Source organism: Pagrus pagrus (assembly GCF_965226575.1).
Source record: "Pagrus pagrus genome assembly, chromosome: 9".
Taxonomy (NCBI): Eukaryota; Metazoa; Chordata; class Actinopteri; order Spariformes; family Sparidae; genus Pagrus; species Pagrus pagrus.
In genome coordinates this window covers 32,316,427-32,339,694 of record NC_140193.1, presented here as the reverse complement: position 1 = coordinate 32,339,694, position 23,268 = coordinate 32,316,427, and the positions used below count along the sequence as shown (strand labels likewise).

The following is a 23,268-nucleotide window of genomic DNA, read 5'->3' as shown; positions in this document are numbered from 1 at the left end:
CTACAGGAGAGATCAAAAATATGGAGGGGGCCAGGACCCCCATGAGAACCACTGATCCTGTTGAACGTAACCACTGTGAAACAATAAAAAACAACAACATTGATCTGATTCACCGGTGTAGCGGTCCCTCTCTCCATTCACTCTCTAGCTCTCTCGACCACAGCTGCAAATGAGGTAGCCTATGGCCTATGAACAGCGCCACTCTCCATTGCAGCTACGTTGTGGTCAAACGTGGAATTATCCCAAAATCTTTTGAGCTGCATTTAGTACGATGCTTCCACCTAGTGGCTACAATTTAATGTATTGATGCCATCCAAATTGGTGAATACAAGTGCTTTTTCAAGGGATTTTGTGTATCTGTGCTGCTGTGCCCTTGTTTAGAAAGTTATCATTTCAGAGTCAGGTAACAACCGAGCACCTGTTTTGATTTTGTAAGTGTGCTTTTGTGGGTAAACTGTGTGCATTCCGATTTAGCTGGCCAGTTTTCGGGACAGGACTTCCGTGAAGGCTGCTCTCGTCTGCCTCTGTGTCCTCGCTCATCGCTCCTCAGAGATTGCTCCTCGATCCTCATATTCACCACTTTAAACTTGATATGAAATTGTACTTTGAAACACTAAAAGGACTGACAAATCAGAAAGCCATAAGTACAATGAGCATTTACAATGCCTTGAAAGCTCCTTTTTGATGTAAATGTCTATATTACTGTTACGACCCCAGAGGTCGTATATGTTTTGTCTCTCTGCTTAAATAACCCTCTGTTACCTGAGTGAATGAGTGAGTGTGTGTGTGTGTCTGTGTGATTGGTTGCAGGTGTGTTTGAGTGATTGAAGGTTGTCCAGGGAGCTGATTGGTTCCTGCCTTGAAGCCAGGAGTTTAAAGGCCGGCTCTTCCCAGTTCCTGGGGGCTCTCCTCTCTCAGCCAGACTGCCAGCATGTCTGTTTGTGTGCTAAATGTGTTTTTTTTTTTAAATAAAACCTTTAAAAATGTCTGGGATCTGAATGCCCATGAGGTGAGGTAGATGTGGTTTAGTTTGTTTGTGTAAGTGGCCTTTAGTTGTGTAATCTTTTTTGTTAATTTGCTGTTGTATGATGTTGTTTCTGAGAGAGCACCCTGACTAGTTAGCTGCTGGGCATTCTTAAGAATTTGCCACTTTATTATTTTGCCTTTCTTATTTTTGGTGGTAATCCTGAGTGGGGGCACGCCTCAGTGTGTTACAGTTGACTAGGTTCTTGGTCTTCGGTGATGCACTGAGTTGGGCGTTTAAAGATGCCTCGAGCTCGGCAAGCCACTGAAGACTAGCTGGGTGAGTTAGCCATCTTGGTAGGCAGGTAAAGTTTGGGTGTCTCTGCAGTTTGTTTCCCTTCATTTTATACTTTGCACAGCAACATGGTTTTGTGAGAGATGGCTGCTTTTGTGTTGGTCACGTTGTGATGTGTGGCTTATTAATACTTGTGTGCAGTAACTTTTTGTGACCTTTCGGTTGTGGTAACTTGACTCCACTTTTGTTGGGTCACTTGTGGTTGCAGCTTAGGTGTAAGCTGGCAACATTTGTGTAGTGGTGACTACAGAGTGATGCCGTGTGTGTGGTTGTTGCAGTCTACTTTTGGTCTGGTCACGTAGGTGTTACTGCTTTAGTGTTTTAATTAGTGTTTGGGATTGCGTCACTCCACAGATCAGTGGATCTTGAGTGGTGGGCGTGGCTTCCCAGTTTGTTTGGTCACTTTGTCTCTTTTGTTACACTCCTTTACAGTAACGTGTGGTTGGAGATCACAAGGTGTCCATTTTGGGTGTGGTAGTGGCAGTAAACCTTTGTTGGGTCACTTGTGGTTGCAGTTTAGGTGTAAGCTGGCAACATTTGTGTGTAGTAGTGACTACACAGTGACACCTTTTTGTGTGGTGGCTGTTGCACTCCACGGTTGTGTTGGTCACCTGTTGCTGTTTTTGGGGTGTGTGTGTGTTACCACAGTTGGTGTATTTGCTTTTTGTGTTCTCTCCTCATGGTGGTGGCCATTTTGTTAGTGGGAGTGGAACCCACTGAATTGATTTTGGTCCTGTGCATAAGTGTTTTATGTAGACTGTGACTCAGCACGACAGAGTGACGGACTTATGATAGCTGAACACCCTATTGCATTCCTGAAAATGAACATTTCTTTGGGGGAGAAATGTTCATTTTTAAGGGGGGAGGTGTTACTTTTCTTCTGATTGGCTGTTTTCTTATGTGGGCGGTACCTACAGTCGCGCTGCTCTAAGGCCCGCCCAGACCTCCTGGTCTTTAATTATTGAAGTGCTGGATGACTACACAGCTCTGCCAAGTGGATTTACATGAGGATTAAACACATACAGGTAAGAGTTTATATTTCTAAAGTATGTCTATTTAATGAAAGTAAAGTCAGGTTAACTTTCTCTGCATATTTTATATTAATTGGCCACCCTGCATAGTTAAAGTGAGTCCACTCATTTTAGAGATTATCAGATAGCAGCTAGCTTAGCGTTAGCTTTATGTGACTCGTGGGAGAGCTAACTGTTAGCTGCTGAGAGGATGAGAGGCAGCTATCATTAAATGGAAACTAGTCTAGCTAGTCTTTTGGAAAAGAGAGGTACCATAGCACACTTTCTGATGTATCAGGCCAGTGTTACAGTTGTTAGTTTTCCTTGAACATGGTTAATTAGCTGAGCTAACTGTGTCTGAGACGTGCCAGCTAATGCCACCATGCTGTCTGCTTGTTAAGAGGTCAAGAGCAGCAGTGGATGGCTGAAGCATCTACTGTTAACATTAGTCAACAGCTAAAGTGTGGTTTATGTATTGAAAAGGGGAAAAGAAGCAGGGAAATGTACTATATAGCTGTTGATTATCTTTGCTTGTGGTGACCTTGAGCAAACTGGCCTCCTCCTTAATTAAGCCTTGTTAATGTTGCCTCAAGCATGCATGCTTTCACTGCCTGTATGCAGAGAGGACAGGTGGGCAGATGGAAGTTAACAGCAGCTAAGATGGCAGCTTTTGCAACACTCTACTCTTTTTGTTGTTGTTTTATGAATGTAGCCTAATTGATTTCTACAGCTTAAGTGTATCAGGTCTTGTCTGGGATGCTCTCAGCTTTCAGCTGTTCATGTGATGTTTTTCAATGTGATATAAACCCATGTTGTGTAGGGCTGCTAGTGTAACATTTGTAAATGTAAAATAAGATTAAGTGGTATTCGTAGTAACTAACCAATTAACACAATGATCAATGAACAAACCAAAATGGTGGTAAGGTTATTTGGCAGTCAAAGCACCATTTACTGCTAATGTCAATCTTTAAACTGTTTAGTTAGCTGAGGAGACAGGTGGGACAGGTGTTTTGAGAAACCATCACACAGCTAAGTGAGCCTGCTGTGAATATAGTGACTTAGACTTGTTGTTATAAAGAGTATCAGAGTATGACTGTTTGTTGAATTGACTTTTCTCCTGTTTTTTTCCCCTGTATTTTCATAGTTTATATGACATGTGAGTCTGGCTAAGCTGCTATGTTGCTGGCGTATGTCAGTTCAAACATTTTCCTCTCCTAGCCCTGTCTGTAGGACTTTTAGATGGTGATCATAGTTTATGAGTTAGTTAGTTAGTTTCATTTATTGTCCACAATGTGGTAATTTGTCTTTGGTCTCATACAAAAAACACAACAAGCAGGACGACAACAATAACACTTACACACAAACATCTTCAAGGCAAAAAAGCAGGACAACAGTGGCAGTTACATTAGAGACACATCAACGGGACATGGTGTTCAATGCCCCAATGGCATTAGGGATGAAGGAATTTTTAAAAATATTACGATTTGCCCTTGGTACTTTGTATCGTCTACCAGAGGGAAGAAGTTCAAACTCCCTATTGAGTGGATGAGAGGGATCGTTTGCTATTTTAACAGCTTTTTTCCTAAGCACTTCCTCATACATACAACTTACTTGTTTCTGTCTCTTCCCTATAATTTTTGAGGCTAGGTTTACTATTCTCTGCAGCTTGCCTCTTCCTTTTATGTTTAGATTACCGTACCACATTGCCATGTTAAAAGTTAAGATGCCCTCTATCAGGTTCTTATAAACTGTTTCCATAATATGCTTGCTCACTCTAAAGGAGTTGAGCTTGCGTAGTAGGTGGAGACGTTGACTACAGGTTTTAAAAATATAGTCCGTGTTTTCACTGAAATTTAGGTTACAATCAATATGTACCTAAGTATTTGAACTTGTTTACTACCTCTACAATTTGTCCCTTAATTATAAGGGGCTGCACAGGGTCCTTTTCATGAAAGACAAGTTCCTGTGTTTTTGTTACATTGATCTCTAAGAAGCTTTCATCGCACCACTTCTGGAGAGATGACACATGTGCTCTATATACTTCCTCTCCAACTATGTCCCCCTTCTTTAATAAGGCAACCAGGGCCATATCATCCGCATACTTCAACAAACAAAACTTTTCCAGATCTAATTGGAATTCGTTTGTGTATACGGAGAAAAGTAATGGGGATAAAATAGTTCCCTGCGGGGCACCAGTATTAAGCACAATGATATCAGACCGAGTATTATTGACCAGAACCTGTTGAGGGCGGTCAGAGAGGAAGTCCCTAACAAGGTGGATAATACCACCGTTTACTCCTATATCAATAAGTCTCTGCAGCAGGATGTGAATCTGCATGCTGTTAAAAGCAGAAGTAAAATCGATAAACAGGGCCCTAGCAAGGTGGTTGGGGACTTGAAGGTGCTTTGACAGGGTGTGAAACATACTGACAGTTGCATCATCAGTTCCCCTCTGACTTTTATAAGCAAACTGGAGATGAGCTAAGCTGTTAGAAACCATCGCTGTAATTTGCCTGCTTATAACTCTCTCAACATTTACCCAAGATGGAAGTAAGAGCAATGGGCCTGAAATCTTTGAATTCCGTAGCTCCAGGCTTTTTGGGGAGAGGCACAATATAAGACATTTTCCATAATTTGGGCATTATTAAAGAATTGAGCAAATACTGGAATAACTCCAGCACAATACCTTTTTAAGTTCATGAACATTTTCTTTTAAAATTCTACCTCTCAGGCCATCTGGCCCCGGGGCTGAGTTGGGCTTAATACTGGACAGACTGGCTACGATCTCATGTTCATTGAGTGTAATAGGGACATATCCCAAAATTGACCTACACACACCATCACGTTCAGCACTGAAATCATTCTTGTCAAAACAACTGAAAAAGACATTTAGATCGTTTGCAAAAGATGGGGAGGGGTGTGACAGGGGGGTACGCTTTTGCTTAGTTTCCCTGCCCATCATCACATTTAAACCTTCCCATGCCTTCTTGGCATTTCCTGAGAAATAGTGATATTCAACTTTATCCTTGTATTCTATTTTTGCTTTACTCAGTTTAGATCTTAGTTCACATCTTTTTTCTTTAAGTAACTCAGTATTGCCATTTTTAAAAGCACATTTTTTCTCACGAATACATTCCTTAAGATCACTAGACATCCATAAATTGTTATTAGGAAATATTCTAACAGTTTTAGTTTGAATGATTTTACTTTCATTAAACAACAGATAGGATGTAAAAGTGTCAATTAGTTCATGAGGGGTGTCACATGAGTTAAGAAATAGCCAGTCAGTGGTCTCCAACTCGCATCTCATCTCCTCCATACAGTCCTCAGTCCAGGTCTCTATTTCCTTAGTCACTGTCTTTTCCCGTTTCAGCTTAGCCCTATAACGTGGAAGTAGATGGATGACATTGTGGTCAGAGGCAGGCCTACAGGCAGGCCTACAGGTGGATTTATAGGCGTCTGGTATGTTGCCATAGCACTTATCCAGGGTACGTGCCAGGCGGGTCGGACAGTCCACGTACTGATGTAGAGTGGGTAGATGCTCGGACAGGGCACAAGAGTTAAAGTCCCCGAGCACCAGGACGGGTTGGTTAACTGCGCGGGACAGGGCGGTGTTATAGCTCTCGGCAATCCTGGCCGCAGCACCCACGAAGTCCGGCCCAGGTACATAGGCCAATATGATTGTAATCTGGCCAAACTCTCTCGGGAGGTAGAAGGGATGAAATGAGACCACCAGGATTTCATAGTCATGTGTGCACACACGTTCCCGGACGGTGCACTGGGTAGCCCAACGTGTATCCATATAGACACACAAGCCACTGCCAATAAATTTCCGTGACCAATTAATGTCTCTGTCAGCCCGGATAATTGTGTAACCCGGCAAGTTGGGGTCTGACATCTCCTCTTTCAACCAGCTTTCTGTAAAACAGATGAGGTTGCTCTGTCGGAACTCGTTGTCATATTGAACTTTAGCGATTAGTTCATTCATCTTGTTGCTCAAAGAGCGAACATTAGAAAAAGTTATTACCAGTAGAGGATGTCTGCTACCGCGCCTCCTTAGTCTTTCTCTCACTCCACCTCTCGATCCTCTTTTCTTTATTTTAGTCCCTTTTTGAGTTGCGGATACTCGGCCAGTAGCTCCAGATCAGAGTCTCTCGGTTTGATTGAGTGCCTGAGTGACAACAGCTGGTCCCGCGTGTAGGTGAGGATGCCGGCTTTTCTGTGTAAACTCCATATTTCGACAATTAAACTGCTGAGAAGGCACACAGCCAGCCAAAGTAACATGCTGACACTGAACTTCATTTTGCCACAAAGAGAATGCGGGCTCGATCACTTAAAACAACACTACAACATGAAAATAACAGGAGACGAGACGGACAGGTGAGACACTGGGTCAGCAGCAGAGCCGCGCCCCTGAAGAGTGGTTTGTGCCTACCAGAGGTTCCCTGGAGTTGGTTTTGTTATCTGATGTTTTTTCTTCTTCTGTGAAGGACTTTGTAAGCTTGTTTTGTGCTATATAAATATGTCCATATGTAGTAAATTCATTTGTTAAGCAGTGTAAAAGTAAGTCTGGATTCAGTAATGATGTTACCAGTAGTGTACAAGCCGTTTTATTTTTCTGATCATATGCTTGTCTATCATCTATCATCAGACTAATGACACCTGCCAGTGAAACATGCAAAGGCGAAGACGCATAAATCCAAAGGAAGATGCAAAATTTTATGTGACTACTGGAAAGGACAAAGTGGGACTTGACATCAAATACATCAGTGCCGTCAAGGGTAAGTTGAATCTTTTGACTTTTTAGTCATGATTAAATTATCGTTTTACTTTATGTCACTTCTTTGTTTTTTGTGTGTCAAATAGGTCGTGGCGTCTTCACACCTGCTCGATTTGACAGAGGAGACTTTCTGTTGGAGTACAGGGGTGAACTAATAAGCAGTCAAGAATGTGAAGGAGACAGAGACTTAACCATGAAAGCCTTAAGGTGTTCGAGTTCTGTTTCAATGGAAAACTGTGGTGGTACGTATTCTGTCAATGCTTACTCTAATCAGAAATATTATACTTTGCCTGTGGTTTGCTGAACATGAGGCAATTTTGATCGGACGTTCTTAAATCAGGGCAACTTACACTGCTTAAGAATATAAATTGACTGTTTTTTAAACCATTACTTGTCTCTTACTTAGTGTTGATGCAGCAAAAGAGGACAAGTCTCTTGGAAGACTTGTAAATGACGACCATATAAACCCTAATGCCAAGATGAAGTACCTGACTGTCCAAGGGAAGCCCCATCTATGTTTGTTTGCAGTACGGGACATAAATCCAGGAGAGGAGATCACCTATAATTATGGCGACTCAGACTGGCCGTGGAGATGCAAGGTAATCCAAACATAATTTTGTTAATTAATTTTAATGTTGTCAAAATGAAAATGCTCTAACCATAGAAATCTGCTTATAAATACTGTACATTGTCCATCTGGCTTTGGTTTTAACATGGTTTTTATAGCAATAAAGCAATTTTGGCATGTCAAGTGAGAAGCCAGTGATCATAGCTGCTTAGAGAGAGAGGAGACTGTCAGTGCAATATAAAGACAGAGATGGAGTTTTTCTTTAGGGTTTTACATACTGCATGTTTTTATGTTGAAATGATAATAGTATATGAGTAAAATTCAAATTTGATGTCTGCAGTGCGCCATAGGAGCAATTGAGGCTCGTCAGTTATTGCTCTCAATGCGTATCGGCCTTTAATCTCAATGTTGCTGATATCTGTGCACAATTTTAAAAAAAGTTGAGTGGCAGTTGACAATTTAAATGTTCCCAGTAAAAAAGTTTACATAGACCATAGTTTAAATTTTTTGTCTCAACATGCCTTCATAAAGCATTAATAGTACTAATACTATAATATTTCTCATTGTAGGACAGAGAAACTCCTGTCTTCAGTTGTCAATGATGATACCTTCTCTTTGCCTTTTCAGCAGGATCTTGATGAGGAAATGCCCTCGAGAATGTGTGGAGATACAAATTCCCCATCTACAGTTCAAGATATTGCAGAGGTATATCTTCATGAGAGATAGATTTGTATTAATACATTGTATTGATTGTCTACATCTTGTAAAATGATCCTTTTGTCAACTGTAGGATAGTGTCTTTTATTCAAACCTCTTATGTTCTCTCTAGTGGTGTGTGTGTGTGTGTGTGTGTGTGTGTGTGTGTGTGTGTGTGTGTGTGTGTGTGTGTGTGTGTGTGTGTGTGTGTGTGTGTGTGTGTGTGTGTGTGTGTGTGTGTGTGTGTGTGTGTGTGTGTGTGTGTGTGTGTGTGTGTGTGTGTGTGTGTGTGTGTGTGTGTGTGTGTGTGTGTGTGTGTGTGTGTGTGTGTGTGTGTGTGTGTGTGTGTGTGTGTGTGTGTGTGTGTGTGTGTGTGTGTGTGTGTGTGTGTGTGTGTGTGTGTGTGTGTGTGTGTGTGTGTGTGTGTGTGTGTGTGTGTGTGTGTGTGTGTGTGTGTGTGTGTGTGTGTGCTTATGCTTAATGATAGTGACTCACCCGTAACAATGCTTCGATGGCTGCCTTTGCTTGTGAATTCCACTGTGTGAAAAACGATTGTTGTCCGATTAACTGTGATTTTAGTTCCCTCACCCTTATCTTTCTCAGTTCGCTTTTGGGAGGGAAGTCAGTGTCGTGTTTTTTATGAACAGTTCAAAAGTGCCTCTCAACATTCCCCTTCTTTGGAATATCGATGGTAGTTTGACAAATTGGACAAATGCACTTCGAAAAAGACATAGTGAAAAAAAAGTCCTCCTCCCATTCTGCGTGGAAGTGGTATGTTTTGGGCTTTTTACTTGGTCCAGCTGCCCCACTAATTTTTTATATCCCTTCTTTTGTTGATATCAATTGAAGCCCCTAACCAGGTCACTTAGCTCGCTTGTGTTTTGCAGTAGCTAGTACGTTTGCGCATGCATGGTGACGCGTGACACGTACAAGAAGAGATCTCAGACTGCCCGCCCTGTACGTCAATCAGGTGGCATAGATTTGATTTCGCTTTTCAGAGATTCATTCATTTTCACACGATCTACCCGCACTACCTTTTTGATCTACCGGTCGATCGCGATCGACGTATTGGGTACCCCTGTCATATAGCCTTTATAGGTGACCAAAGAACAGTGTCAGAGCTGATTTGTTTCTCACAAAATATTCACAATACAAAAAACAGCCATGATACCCTTCACAGGGTTTTTAAAAATTAATCCAGCCAAATCTACGAACTATAAAGGCAAGAAGTCGCCCAAGGAATGTATCCACAGGGGTTCATTTGAAGTAAGGGCACGCAGCGCTTCCCAGTTTTGCGCATTCGACCAAAACAGGCTCCAACCTCCGACAACCTCACCAGTACTCACAGCAGCAGCGCATCAGGCTGGATGCCCCTGATTTGCACGAAGGAGTCAGAATTTAACTTCATGCAAATGAGACACTGTTGTCTACAGATATTAATGTTGATGCATCTTTTCCCCCCCTTGTTTGCAGTGTTTTGATGAGGAAATGCCTTCTGCACTTTGTGGGGCCAAAAATTCGCCACCCACAGTTGAAGGCAATGCTGAGGTATGTCTTCATAAGATATAGATTTCCATTAATACCTTGCATTGATTTTCTATATCTTACAGAATTATACAGATGTTAAAAGCAAGGTTTTTCTGTCTTTTTATAAACAGTAGGATAGGTTCTTTGTTCAATACTCAATTGTCCTCTAGTGCTACATCAATTGTTCTTTTCCTCTATTCTATCTGCTACCAGATCCAGACAAGTCACATGCTCTGTCCTCTCAACAAGGTTGGAAAGGTAAATTAAATCCATTGTACTCCATAAAGATGATACCTTTGGCATAAAATTGCAGTCCAATGAATGTGACATGGACAGTGGCCCTTCTCATAACATACACATAGTGTACAGAAAATGTGCAGTAATACTTTTCCATACAAGTACAGCGTAATAAGAATCGGAATCAGAATATCAGTAATATTTGTAATCCTGACTACTATTTTAAGACTTTTGCAATTTGCAGCACTACAATATTTTTCTTTTTTATGGTTTAAACATAAAGTACATCAAACAATAGAACACTGTTAATTGTTTATTCTTTTTCTCTCTTTCTCTCTTTTTTTTTTTTAGATGACCACTGAGAATAACAACAATCAGTTTCCCAGTCTGTCAATTGGATCCAGTTGTCAACAGTGCCAAGGTAAATTGAATGTCACATTGACATTGTATTTAAAGGAATATGTTCTCTGGAGTAGTTATCAACATGTTAATGTGAAATATATTGCTGCTCAAACTGTGTGGCACAAACAAATGTTAGATTTTAATTTTAATTTTTGCCTCTCTTCTCTGTAATATTTTATTGTATCAAATGAGTAGTATTAAATGCAGCTCTTTCGTACGGTGGCCCTGAAGTGCAAATCACAACAACAAATCAGAAAACACAACGACAAATCAGAAAACACGACAAATCAGAAAACACAACAGCAAGGCAGAAAACACAACAGCAAGGCAGAAAGCACAGCGGCAAATCAGAAAGCACAGCGGCAAATCAGAAAGCACAGCGGCAAATCAGAAAACACAACAACAAATCAGAAAGCACAACGGCAAATCAAAAAACACAACAACAAAACAGAAAACACAACAACATTAACCAAATCGGAAAAGGTAGGTACCCTCGGGCGACACGAATCGTCGCTGATTGGTCCGTCCTTTGAACCGGAAGGACAGGGTTTACATGTTTTCAAAACAAGAGCGCTGCCAGTGACGACATACACGCTGCTATTAATGAATACTTTGATGACGAGACCTAATCACCGCAACGGTCAGCCCTCCTGACCGAGACTCAGTGAACTTTCCCCCCAGAAAACAGCCTCTCTCCTCGCTAGTGAAATAGTCAGACAGCGTCCTGTTGACTGATGCTGATTATGTAATATGTAATTTAGACTGAAAAACGTAACTTTGTCACTTTCCAGGATGTTTGGTGGGTCGGGATCTCAATCACAACACATTATAACGGCATCCATATGATTATAAACAGTCAGCGGGTACATGTTCAGATTAACAGGAGGACACCGGGAAACACCTTGAAAAAAACACATACGTCATCATCATGACGTGTATGTCACGCCTCCTTTGGAGCCGCAGCGCCGGCTTTCTGTGTGAATTAGTCTATACTCTGGTTCGTCTTTTACGCCGGAGCTGCTTGGTTCTGTGTGAGCAACCAACGGCGGAGAATTGGCGAACCGCTGCGGCGATAATGCGGCGTCTCTGTGTGATTTCAGAGCTTCCCCGCTGGACACCCATTTCTCGCAGCTTTTCTAAGATCTCATGATAGTCACTCCATTCATAAACATGTATGTCTCGAGTGAGGCCATTAGAACGTGGGACTCCAGTGGTCTACTGGGACTGGACCATAGACTGTACACAGTCAATGGACTGGACCGTGGGACGCTCAGACCGGTGTGTTGTTCCTCACCATGGATACCGAGCGAGTCCCTACACATTGCGCATGTGCAAAGCGTGGACACACAGCAGAAATGTACCGTGGGAAATGGTAAAACAATAACGGAAAATGTAAATTAGATTTATTATTTCGTTTTGGTTTCCTTGTTGATTATATTTTCCGTTTTGGGCTGAAAATAGGAAAACAAACACCAGTTTTCAATGTTTGGTGCACACAGAAACACAGAAAAACGGAATATTGACTCGTATTTTCGTTTTTCGTTTGCCACATTAAATATAATTGCATGATCAGATGATACACGGACCCATATACATGTCCTGCATCAAAATATTCTTTAATAGCAGCGTGTATGTCGTCACTGGCAGCGCTCTTGTTTTGAAAACATGTAAACCCTGTCCTTCAGGTTCAAAGGACGGACCAGTCCAATCACTACGATTCATGACGCCCGAGGGTACCTACCTTTTCCGGTTTGGTTAATGTCGTTGTGTTTTCTGTTTTGTTGTTGTGTTTTCTGATTTGCCGTTGTGTTTTCTGATTTGCTGTTGTGCTTTCTGATTTGTTGTTGTGTTTTCTGTTTTGCTGTTGTGTTTTCTGATTTGCCGTTGTGTTTTCTGATTTGTTGTTGTGTTTTCTGATTTGTTGTTGTGTTTTCTGTTTTGCTGTTGTGTTTTCTGATTTGCCGTTGTGTTTTGCACTTCAGGGCCACCGTACTTTCGGCCTTGGGTCAACGTTCAAAATTGCTGATACCCGATCAGTGGAAAAATGCCCATATCGGCCCCAATCCCTAGTTTTAAGTATCATAATAAGTTAATGTAACAGGTTTGCTTTCCTTTACATCAGATTATTTCAGTAACAAATATTCATGGTGGGGTGTTGGTGAGTTTTCACCAGAAATTCACGACAAGATAAGTTAAACTTGCATCTACTTGCAAGTGGGTGCAGCGTCCCCCCTCAGATTTCAAAACAATTATTCAATGTTTTTATTGGTTGCTGTATTTGTTTGGCCAATATTGTTATAAACAGAATACAGTAGGTACTACTTCAAAATGGCCATTTCACTCGCGGGGAGCGAGATTCACGCAACGCGTGAAATGTCAGTGACAACTGTAGCCACTAGGTGGAAGCATAGTACTGAATTGCAGCTCAAACGATTTTGGGACAATTCCACATTTGACCACAATGTAGCTGCAATGGAGAGTGGCGCTGTTTTAGGCTACAGGTAGAGTGAATGGAGAGGGGGACTGCTAAACCGTATCAGATTGATTCAGACTGATTGTTTCACAGCGGTGGGACACCTCAATTATCTGGGTGACCTTGGATAATCACTTGTGCTTTCTTTGTTTTACAGTAGAGCTAAAATATGGACATTAGTTGTTTTTTAAGGAACATTTGTTTACTGGTAAAATTGCCGACCTGAATTATTGTCCCAGTCCGCCCCCGTGAGCCTATATCACGGCCTGACTGGATGTTGCTTAAATATAAGAATAGCCTATAAAAATATCTGATACCCTAAAGACATCTGAGGTTGTGATTTTGCTCGCTCGCTGCAGCCACGGCTAATAAGCGGAGGCAGAAACAATTACGCAATTCGTTGTTGCTTAAATACAAGAATGTAGCTAATAATACCTCACCCACTCTACACCTCATTCAAACTCCTTCCTTCAGCCGGTCGCTACAGGGTCCCTCTAGCAAGGACAAACTTAGTGAAAAAAATCATTCATCTCATCCGCCATCAACATCATCAACAACTCACTGTGAAGCCTTTTAAATGTCTTTTAAGGTCTTGTTCTTTGTATTTTGTATTTATCTGTGATATTCCCATTTTATGTTTATCTGTTTTCGTTTTGCTTTTATGTTTAACTGTGGTCTTCTTTTGTGCACACGTCAAAGACCCTAAAGACATCTGAGGTTGTGATTTTCCTCGCTTGCTGCAGCCACGGCTAATAAGCGGAGGCAGAAACAATTACGCACAGCCTACAGAAGTTTCAACGTCCATACAAGCATTTAAGAAATGATTCTTATCAGTTCCATAATTCAGAGAGGATTTTTACTCAACGAAAACATTTATAAAGATCAGTTTTTAGGTTGAAGACACGACAGCAGCACGTATGTCCAGACGCTGATGTGTGTCAGCTGTATAGCTCCCCTGGTAGAGCAGCTCCCTCAGTAAGCAGAATCTTCTGCTAGTATGGGTTCGAATCTCAGTATAGGCTGTAACTTTAGTTAATGTGTTTTCTTTTCTCATCATCATTATGATCACATATGGCTCCAAGTTTGAGCAAATCATGAGCAAATGAGCATTAATTCTCCGCCGGCCGCCGTCCCTGCAGAGTGGCAGCTGATTTGAGAACCTAATGTGGGTTTACTATTGCGCATTTCATTTTGCTGCTATAATAAATATTTGCTTAGGATTGACAATGGAAACAGGTAAAAACAAACAAAATCTAGCGAGTATAGGGCGTATACTGGCGTATCACGCAGACTAAACCACTGGAGCTACCCCCCTCCCCCACCCCCGTGCGCTGAGGACAGCGACTCTGTTGCCTAGTTGTGGCTCTTGTGTCGCTTTCCTCAACTCAGTGCTGAAGCGGACCAGAGGTTTTGAATTCATTTTGTAAAGCGCCGTGACGTGCAGCGGTGCGTCCACCTAAATGATTCTAATCAGTTCCATAATTCAGAGAGGATTTTTACTGAACGAATTAGGGATGCTGTGTTTTTAGGACAACAATTCTGTGAACTGAAAACTGAACTGTGTGTGAGAGGAGAGCTATTAAGAACCGATTTTCAGGTTATTAAAAGAATTGAAGTCGAACAGCTGTAAAGTACTGTAGGGGCAGTGCTTTTGCCTGACAATGAGAAGGCTACTGTAGCCTACTTACTGTAAGTGAAGTATCTACATACATATGCACAAGCACACATACAGTACTTGGTCAGAGATGAATGGAGGTGCTAATGTGTCTATTAAGCTCATTACTTTTAATAGACCCGAGAAGGTGGAACATAAACAACCATTACAAGCAGAAAGAAAGCCGCTGAATCAGATCAATAGAACGTTTGTTTTTTTTCTGGTTATCATCTATTGATATTCGGTACGCTACAGTTGTGGTGTCAGAATTTAACACAAATAGGCCTATTTGTGCTTTCTATTCCTTTTATTTTCTACAACAGGCTTGTAGGTTTTCTAACAAAGTTCCACCGGAGCTTATGGCTGACGCGTGTTGTCCAAAACAAAGAAAAACTGTGTCCTCCACGATGGTTGGTTTAACAGGTTTATTCGCCAAAGTACAAGATAAAAAGCATAAATTTTCCACGGGCACTGTAACTCACAATACCTGTCCTCTCACACTTCAAAACACGGCTTAAACATGGTCAGAAAACCATGGGCTCCTCAGGCTCTCCTGTCCCCACACAGCCTAACTTCCTAAACACCGTGCTGCAGCTGCTATGAATCATCATAGTTTGTGCAAATAATAATGATAATTTCAATTAACTTATTTTTTAAAAATGCAATTAAATTATTAAACTACTATGAAATACAAAGTATATATTCCATAATGAACTGAAATTACAATGAGAGAGAGATGTCATGTTATGTGCAGCTTTCGAAGCAGGTTAACATTCAAAAAAGAAATATTTGTATATAAATATTTTTCAATCTTTATAAAAAATGTGGAACGTGCTTCAAATGAAATGATTTTATTAAAGAAATTCAACAGGTCAGTGCAGTGCAGTATATACTGTAGGCTAGGCTATTTAAAGCATAGTGAGTCCACCAGAGGATTTGCTGTTGTTAAAGGTGAAGGACAGGGCCAATGGAGACATCTCCGCTTGTGAAAAAGCCGATTCAGGAGTTGAAGTGCTCCTGGGGATCGGTCTCATAGGCGTAGCAGGGACATTCCGGGTTCTCTGTTCAAGAGCAGCTTGCAGTTCTCCGAACCCAGCTCTCACCTCTTCCATAAGAGCTTGTCCCCCTCTCTGGCACTCGGAGTGGCTGGTCTCTTTGAGTCTTTGGTTCTCCTCTCTGAGGTTTTGGTTCTCCACTTTCATGGCCCCCAGGTCAGCTTTCAGGCTTGCAATATTGGCAAGGAGGGTCTCGTTCTCAGCAAGCAGTGCTTCTTGTCGGTTCTCTGCTGCGGCAAGCTCCGCCACTCTCCGGGCTAGAAGGGATGTCAAATGTACCACCATGTCCCTTTCGCCATCGCACCGCTCGACATTGGGCTGAATCACCTTACTAACAAATGCCTGTAATTTGAAATAGAGATAAGTCATGAGTCATGGTTCAGATAAGCAAGGGTGCCTACCATATAAAGAATTAAACACTTGTACTGTATAGGTTGCACAATAGCACTTACCTCCTTTTTTTTGACGAGGCGCTTAGCTGTGCGTGGCTGCACAGACGATGATGCTGGAGGACGTTTGACTGCAGTCTGTAACACAGAAACATTACAAAGACATTAGAGCCTGGATGTATGAAAAAAAGTTTTAATAGGCCACATTGCATTAATAATTTGTACTAAGTAACATCTGATTCTCCTAATAATAGCCTAACATTTATTTAATTTAAAAACTTAACCGTTTTTGCCCCTGAGCTGCAGGAGGTGAGTTTTCCTTGCTTTGTAAAAGAGTCTTGATGACTTTGGAAGAGGGTCTTGGAGGCTGGGGTTTTGCCGTCACTCTGTAAAAACCTCTGGTGTCCATGGTCGCTTAGTAGTCAGGTGATGAAGAATAAATCTGTAGTCGAGACTGTGGCCCTTTTCTACCCATCGTGGGGGAGTGGCAAGAGGGTGGAGAAGCAGGAATGAGGACGTGAGTGAACCAAGGCAGGGGGTAATCCAAGTAGCCTAATCCACGCCCACTCAGCAAGAATAAATAGTGGTATCGGACTAAATGTGGTTCCTCGATGTCAGAGATGGCTGTGATCAACTCGCAAACCATTGAGCTCATCAGGAGTCTGCGGATGAGAGGTTGGATGACTCAAGCTATCGCCAAACAGCTGAAGATGATTGGCGTTACACCTTCCTTGCGCACTACCGGAGTCATTGTCGGCGTGCTGTTGTTGAGAAGAACCATACGCCGCGTAAACTGACAAGGTATTGTTTCTTTTTGTTCTTTAAACGTGTGAACTCTGCACATGGTTTTGCAATACAAATAAATTATTATGTAGCCCACAATTGTACTAACTATGTATTGAAACAATGTCTCTCTACCAGTCAGGTGATGGAAATAATAGACTCCATCCTGAAAATGGACGACGAGTTACCAGCAAGAAAAGTCAAAGCGCTTCTCCTGAGAAGGCACAATATAAACATAAGTTTATGCTCAGTGAGAAAAGCAGTCCGTCATCTTGGCTGGAAGTTTGGGAAGCCCAGGTACTGTAACACATCTCATTTTACAACATTTAGGCTATAGTTACCACTGTGATAATCTGGCACTAAATGTAGACTTACAGTAACATTTTGATATACTTATTCTGGTTACAGATTCGTTCCAATGACTCGGGATAAAAACAAAGAGGCACGTCTACATCAAGCACAAGAATGGAAGGCTGCTGGTGAGAAGTTTGACAACGTTTTCTTCACCGATGAGTCAACTGTGGCACTGGAACGTTTTGCATTGAAGTGCTGGAGAAAGACAAACTACACGGGCACGGCAAAGCCTAGAGTGAAACACCCGGTCAAACTGCACGTCTGGGGCGGAATTTCGCGTTGTGGCCCCGGCCCGCTTGTCATTTTCGATGGTGAGTGATGAAGAGATTGAAGCGTGTATATGTATATAGTATAGCCTATGTAAATTAAAATGTTGAAATAAAACATTATTTAACCCGCAGGTATTATGGACCGACACTTCTACGCGGAAGAGATCATCAAAAAAGTGGCCAGTCCATACCTAAGAGAGCAGTTCCTTATGCCCAGACACAGATTCTTCCAAGGTAGCCTAACAATCTCTTTTTCTAACAATCGTTGCCATGCATACAACAAAAACAATGTGGTGATGATTAGGCTGCTCTGATTTATCCTTTGCTATCCTTTTTTTTTTTTTTTAGACAATGATCCCAAACACACTGCATGCAGTGTCAGAGACTGCATTCAGAACGAGGGGATCAACTGGGTGAAAACACCAGCAGAGTACGTTAGTTATTATCGTAATATAACCTAAATAAATATTCGGGATAAATAAATAGCAGGAAATAACAGTGCTGACTTGTCCATGTATTTCTTAGGTCGCCGGATCTGAACCAGATCGAGTTAGTCTGGGCTTCAATGAAACGCTACATTCGCTGTGAGGCCAAACCCAGGAACAGAGATGAACTGATCTCTGCGATGGTCATTCTGGAAATATGAACTCACGAAAGAGGTCTGCAACAAATACATTGATCACTTGGGCAAAGTCATCAAGCAAGTGATAACATTAAAGGGAGCACCAACTGGCATGTGACTGGCAGTCAGTGAACATTACGGCCAAGGGACCCCTCCTGCAGGGAGACTGCTTCAGGGACTCACTCCGCTCATAACCTTCTGTATATCCGACTACTGTGAAGCTGCTGATTATGTATTTTAATAAAGCTAGAGAAACCTGTCTGACATGACGTGGCGTCGTTCTTCTTTCTATAATTTATGTTCCACCTTCTCGGGTCTATTAAAAGTAATGAGCTTAATAGACACATTAGCACCTCCATTCATCTCTGACCAAGTACTGTATGTGTGCTTGTGCATATGTATGTAGATACTTCACTTACAGTAAGTAGGCTACAGTAGCCTTCTCATTGTCAGGCAAAAGCACTGCCCCTACAGTACTTTACAGCTGTTCAACTTCAATTCTTTGAATAACCTGAAAATCGGTTCTTAATAGCTCTCCTCTCACACACATAGTTCAGTTTTCAGTTCACAGAATTGTTGTCCTAAAAACACAGCATCCCTAATTCGTTCAGTAAAAATCCTCTCTGAATTATGGAACTGATTAGAATCATTTAGGTGGACGCACCGCTGCACGTCACGGCGCTTTACAAAATGAATTCAAAACCTCTGGTCCGCTTCAGCACTGAGTTGAGGAAAGCGACACAAGAGCCACAACTAGGCAACAGAGTCGCTGTCCTCAGCGCACGGGGGTGGGGGAGGGGGGTAGCTCCAGTGGTTTAGTCTGCGTGATACGCCAGTATACGCCCTATACTCGCTAGATTTTGTTTGTTTTTACCTGTTTCCATTGTCAATCCTAAGCAAATATTTATTATAGCAGCAAAATGAAATGCGCAATAGTAAACCCACATTAGGTTCTCAAATCAGCTGCCACTCTGCAGGGACGGCGGCCGGCGGAGAATTAATGCTCATTTGCTCATGATTTGCTCAAACTTGGAGCCATATGTGATCATAATGATGATGAGAAAAGAAAACACATTAACTAAAGTTACAGCCTATACTGAGATTCGAACCCATACTAGCAGAAGATTCTGCTTACTGAGGGAGCTGCTCTACCAGGGGAGCTATACAGCTGACACACATCAGTGTCTGGACATACGTGCTGCTGTCGTGTCTTCAACCTAAAAACTGATCTTTATAAATGTTTTCGTTGAGTAAAAATCCTCTCTGAATTATGGAACTGATAAGAATCATTTCTTAAATGCTTGTATGGACGTTGAAACTTCTGTAGGCTGTGCGTAATTGTTTCTGCCTCCGCTTAAAAAAAAAAAAAATCACAACCTCAGATGTCTTTAGGGTCTTTGACGTGTGCACAAAAAAAGACCACAGTTAAACATAAAAGCAAAACGAAAACAGATAAACATAAAATGGGAATATCACAGATAAATACAAAATACAAAGAATAAGACCTTAAAAGACATTTAAAAGGCTTCACAGTGAGTTGTTGATGATGTTGATGGCGGATGAGATGAATGATTTTTTTCACTAAGTATGTCCTTGCTAGAGGGACCCTGTAGCGACCGGCTGAAGGAAGGAGTTTGAATGAGGTGTAGAGTGGGTGAGGTATTATTAGCTACATTCTTGTATTTAAGCAACAACAAACAGAAACATAAATCAGGCAACTCTGTCCATTCCCCGTTCATGGTCACTGCTCCCTGCTGCTGCATGTTGTCGTCCTCCTGCTCACACGCGTGAACTCGGCCACAACGAAGTAGTACCTACTGTATATACATAAAAGCACATTATTTTTACAACACTGTGGTTATCAGATATTTGTAAAAAAAAAAAAGTGTATACATAATGGAGGCCAGATAACTTACAGTTTTAGTTACCCCAAGAATCTTTTCCTGCATTATGTCTAAAAATCAGTTTTCATATTGGCGCATGTAAAACAACTCATAAGCAGATACCAATATAACTGCAATAGGCCAATATCGGCTGACAATATACGCCAGCCAATATATTGGTCAGGCTCTAAAAATGATAATCTGAAAATGTAGGCTAAAGTGAGGAAATAAAAAAAGTAAATTTTTTAATCCAAATGGAAAAAAAGCCAAGGTAAATGTTAAGCTCAAAATGGGCAAAAGTTACGCTTCAATGAAAATGTGTTAATTAGATTAAGGGGAAATAATCAGCAGAAATCTATTAATAACTTGTGAATGTAATAACTCAATTTAAATCTGTTATTTGGCATTCCATGGCATGCATTTGAATGCTTTCTAATGATATTACACAAAATAAAAACAATATAATATAATAATACAAAGTAAATGTGATATGATACATAATATAAATAACAGTAGGAGTAATAATCATAATTATAAAGCAATTAATCATCAGCATCCAGGGAAGACAATTAGCCTACATTTTATTTCATGGGGGCAGTAAGGGACCTGGATAATGGATAAGGGGAAACAGGCCCAAAAAAGGTTGCGAACTGTTGCCTTAAGTGAATTTTTAAGACTTTTCTTTAAGGAGACAAGAGAACAAGAATTTCTGTTACATTAGTTAAACTCAGCTGTTGATCACTAAAACTGACCAACACATTTTGTTTTCAGTTTGTGATATAGATGTCTGTCTGTCTGTCTCATATCTTCCAGGAAATGATGCTTGTGAAGAACAGCCCAGAAGACCGCCAAAGACAGTATGGCCAAAGGCTGAGGTTGCTGCAGTATTGCGGCATTTTAAAGATCACATACATAAAGGAAAACTGGCTACCAAAAACGAATGCAGTCACTGCAAGCTGGTTGAAGGCCCTGTCTTGGCACAAAGAACAGTGCAAAATATTAGGGACTTTGTTACAAACAGAGGAATAACCGCAAAGAGGCAGTCACAGAAACAAAAGCTGTAAACAGATTGTTGTTATGCTGATGCCTGTTTTTTATGTTAATTTAAAGTCAAGTATTCATCAGAAGCTCCTGATATTATGTTTATTTTTACGTTGGACTAATTATTCACACAGACAAAATGCCATGGCCTCCATCTTCTAAGGCTTCAATGTGATCAGAATTAGGCTGGTAAAATGATTTACATAAATAATCAATGAATGAATTCCTTAAATGCTCAATTAATGAATTAACTTATCGTTCAATTAATTCAACAATTAATTAACAGACTGACTGACTTAATGTGAAATTGCAAATTGCATTCATAGGTCGGTGCTTTTATTTTGAATTCTGTTCTTGGACTGCATTACCGTAATATGTAGTATATACAGGCACCATAAAATAACTGGGGGCTTGTTTGACCGGTGGTTTTCGGAGTGGAGGCGGGCTTGACCGCAGTCGTACATTTTACTGTTATCTAACTTTTATACACACATACATACTCATAAGCATTGCTTTCTGGTGCAGTCACCAAGAGGTTTGAGCAAAACTCTGCTGACTTTTGGTAAGGCCGTGATGCAATTTGTGCATTTCCAGCAATTGGTATTCACACTGCATTTTCAGCAGGAAATGTATTTGCTAGTTATTTTCTGTTGTTTGTTTTTTGTCTTTAAATATTAAATAACTGAATTTTAAAGGGCCAGTGTGTAGGATTTAGTGGCATCTGGTATTGAGGTTTGTTACAACCTTGGCTCAGGGTTGTAACAAGATAGGAAGTCACACACACAAAAAGTTCCAAATCAAAAGGATTTATTTAACTTAAATGATATGATAGCACTCAGTAGGGTGTGTAAATGTAAGCCATGGCAATGAGTTAGAGGCTGCCCAGCAAGAGAGCACATTCTGGGTGAGTTGCTCTGGAGGTGTGGGCCATCACAGGTTGCAGATTGCCATCCCACCCTGCCCTATGGTAGAAGCTCAAAACACAAAAAATGTGATGGGCCCTCTCTTGAGCCAGTGTTTGGTTTGTCTGTTCTGGGTTACATGCAGGTGCAACATGGCAGACTCTGTGGAAGAGGATCCACTCCCTCTGTAGATATAAAAGGATCACTCTAAGGTAATGAACATATAACGATTAATGAAGTGCATTAAAGAAAATACAGTTATGAATATCACATTTAATCTCTGCCCCTGAACACTGGATGATTAAAATAGGCCCATTTATTTCTTTTCAGGAAAGGTCATCTTGTTGTTTGTGACGGGAAAAAAATCAACAGGAAATAAAATTAGAAAAAAAAAAAGTTTCATGGATCAAATTTTTTTGAGCTGTCATGCATGCCCAGTTTGGCCTATCTGCAGAACCACAATTAACTCTCAGCGGAAGGCACTCTGATGAGACATGATGAGGTGGAGTAGAGGGTAAACATACCTCTCAAAGTTTAGGTTGTGTTATGCAGACTTTTACAGGGGTAGGGGGGTTCACTAAAACATTCTCAATGTGTCAATACCACTTCAAGATGAGAAAGTGCCCAGCACACTGTGAGCAGAGCTATACCATTGAGGTCATCCTCATTTTTCAGGGAATGGGAGTTTTAGCAACCTAGATTACACCTGGTGGGTATCTAATTCTGTAATTGCAAATTCTGTATATTTAAATGTACCTACTTTTGAGTCAGCAAAATTTCAAGTGTGTGAATTTGAGATCTGTGACATCATTAACTTTGCTTGAATGCTGTCTGTGTGTGACTGTTGTGCAAAATAAAATATGTTCCAAAGTCTTTACTTGAATGCATATTCTGTTAGATGTTAGAAAAATGCAATGTGATTGTGACTCATCCTCAGCTGAATATATTTGACCAAAGTCTGTCATTACCACTGATCCCTTGTAAAAAAAAAAAAACTAGAAGACTTATTTAACTCAATGAAAGGGAAATATAATTTAATAAAAGTATTCTAAAAATGTATTGCTTATTTTTAAGTTTGTCAGATCGGAAATGAAACAGCAACATACATATGACAAAAATTCCAGTGTTGTGTATTTTTGTTGGATGTGTTTCTGGTGTCTCTCTTTATGTAACTTTGCACAGAGATGAGCTGCTGTTATATGTTAAATTAGCAACTCATCACGTTATAAACTTTAATGACAACGTCTTTAGTAGAAAACATCTAAATCCTTACGTAAGAGAAGAGATTTGTGGTATTTCTTAGTC

General features: G+C 40.9%; 1 protein-coding gene and 1 pseudogene across 2 annotated transcripts in view; both read left to right on the top strand.

Moving 5' to 3' along the window:
• Positions 1 to 23,268, top strand: part of ankrd50l (ankyrin repeat domain 50-like) — a 94,469-nt gene that overhangs the window by 10,678 nt on the left and 60,523 nt on the right. The gene's annotated exons all lie outside the window — the stretch shown is intronic.
• On the top strand, positions 1,547 to 18,403 carry LOC311262105 (annotated as a pseudogene). Its single transcript, XR_014624897.1, has 13 exons — positions 1,547 to 2,343; positions 6,980 to 7,109; positions 7,195 to 7,350; positions 7,515 to 7,707; positions 8,304 to 8,381; positions 9,846 to 9,920; positions 10,113 to 10,157; positions 10,488 to 10,557; positions 16,728 to 17,189; positions 17,301 to 17,557; positions 17,648 to 17,749; positions 17,864 to 17,945; positions 18,041 to 18,403. The product of XR_014624897.1 is annotated as an uncharacterized misc_RNA (transcript).